We start from the raw sequence: 2,500 nt of genomic DNA, 5'->3' as shown, positions 1-2,500 counted from the left end.
GGCCGGCGCGCCTGCCACTGGGCGCCCCCACCAGCCGGCTGTAGCGCGTGCGCCCACGCACCGCGCGGCCAGCACGCCGGGCGGCCCCCCCTCACCGGCCGGGGACAGTCCCACCCACCCACAGCCGCGTATCGCTTCACACCCAGATTCACATTCACGTTCGTTGGTATGGTGGGGACCGCTTCGTAGCTGTACCGATCGTTGCCCTCACAGATGTACCTCCAGCAAGATCAACCGCACCACAACGGGTTACCAGTTGTTCATTTGCGTAACGTCACCAGTAAACGTACACGTCCATCCCCGTTTGCAAAGTCAACTATTATTGCATGCCTGCCTGTCAGGTGTCAAGACACACTACATTCGCTCACATCCACGCAACAAAATGTGCCCGACTAGAGGGCACGTGGAAGGTGCCCCCGTACATATGCGATCTCCATTGCGCGACCAACTGTCAACCGGCCTCTGTAGCATGTCGCAGATGTGGAACGCGGGGCACCGTGCTATCACATTGTGTGAGAAGAGACTACTACGTCTGCATACACGCGCCACTACATGAACAGACGGCTCATGCTGATCGCCATCCACTGCGTCCATTACTCCCACACGTCTCTATGGCGTACCACACTGCAATGCAGCTGTTATGGGGAGATGACACATAGCTGTGTACACAACATTCTGAGCCGGTTGCGGTTGGACAACAATACATTAATGTAACGTGTCATATGCCAATTACAGAGCAGGGTAAGGCACAACGTGGGTTAGGTTAAGGCACAACGTGGGTTAGGTTAAGGCACAACGTGGGTTAGGTTAAGGCACAACGTGGGTTAGGTTAAGGCACAACGTGGGTTAGGTTAAGGCACAACGTGGGTTAGGTTAAGGCACAACGTGGGTTAGGTTAAGGCACAACGTGGGTTAGGTTAAGGCACAACGTGGGTTAGGTTAAGGCACAACGTGGGTTAGGTTAAGCCACAACGTGGGTTAGGTTAAGCCACAACGTGGGTTAGGTTAAGCCACAACGTGGGTTAGGTTAAGCCACAACGTGGGTTAGGTTAAGCCACAACGTGGGTTAGGTTAAGCCACAACGTGGGTTAGGTTAAGCCACAACGTGGGTTAGGTTAAGGCACAACGTGGGTTAGGTTAAGGCACAACGTGGGTTAGGTTAAGGCACAACGTGGGTTAGGTTAAGGCACAACGTGGGTTAGGTTAAGGCACAACGTGGGTTAGGTTAAGCCACAACGTGGGTTAGGTTAAGCCACAACGTGGGTTAGGTTAAGCCACAACGTGGGTTAGGTTAAGCCACAACGTGGGTTAGGTTAAGCCACAACGTGGGTTAGGTTAAGCCACAACGTGGGTTAGGTTAAGCCACAACGTGGGTTAGGTTAAGCCACAACGTGGGTTAGGTTAAGCCACAACGTGGGTTAGGTTAAGCCACAACGTGGGTTAGGTTAAGCCACAACGTGGGTTAGGTTAAGCCACAACGTGGGTTAGGTTAAGCCACAACGTGGGTTAGGTTAAGCCACAACGTGGGTTAGGTTAAGCCACAACGTGGGTTAGGTTAAGCCACAACGTGGGTTAGGTTAAGCCACAACGTGGGTTAGGTTAAGGCACAACGTGGGTTAGGTTAAGGCACAACGTGGGTTAGGTTAAGGCACAACATGGGGGTAGATTGCGGTACAAATTGCGTTACATTGCGGTGCAAATTGCGTTACATTGCGGTGCAAATTGCGTTACATTGCGGTGCAAATTGCGTTACATTGCGGTGCAAATTGCGTTACATTGCGGTGCAAATTGAGTTACATTGCGGTGCAAATTGAGTTACATTGCGGTGCAAATTGAGTTACATTGCGGTGCAAATTGAGTTACATTGCGGTGCAAATTGAGTTACATTGCGGTGCAAATTGAGTTACATTGCGGTGCAAATTGAGGTAGGTTAAGGTGCAACACAGGTTAGGTTAAGGTGACATAGGTTAGGTTAAGGTGACATAGGTTAGGTTAAGGTGACATAGGTTAGGTTAAGGTGACATAGGTTAGGTTAAGGTGACATAGGTTAGGTTAAGGTGACATAGGTTAGGTTAAGGTGACATAGGTTAGGTTAAGGTGACATAGGTTAGGTTAAGGTGACATAGGTTAGGTTAAGGTGACATAGGTTAGGTTAAGGTGACATAGGTTAGGTTAAGGTACAAACTGGGTTGTGTTATGGTACACATTGCGTTGTAGTACAGTACACGTTAGGTTTGGGTACGGTACACAATGTGGTATGGGATGGCGTGTTGTGGGGGGGGGGGGGGGGGTGAGGTTCGTTGATATCGACCGTAGGACGTGGATGCCCGAGGCAGCGTCAGTGTGTCAAAGGAGTTATGTCACGTCGGGATGCGCTTTCCGCCAGTGAGAGGGGGGGGCGAGCCGTGTCTGTGGTTGCGGCAGACCTGTGTGTTTCATTCCTGCCAGTGTGTTTGTGCTGTAAGACGAGGCAGTGTGGTGATGTTGGGTGCACCCCTGT

Source organism: Schistocerca cancellata, unplaced genomic scaffold (genome assembly GCF_023864275.1).
Source record: "Schistocerca cancellata isolate TAMUIC-IGC-003103 unplaced genomic scaffold, iqSchCanc2.1 HiC_scaffold_841, whole genome shotgun sequence".
Classification (NCBI taxonomy): Eukaryota; Metazoa; Arthropoda; class Insecta; order Orthoptera; family Acrididae; genus Schistocerca; species Schistocerca cancellata.
Note: the sequence above shows the minus strand (reverse complement) of the source record.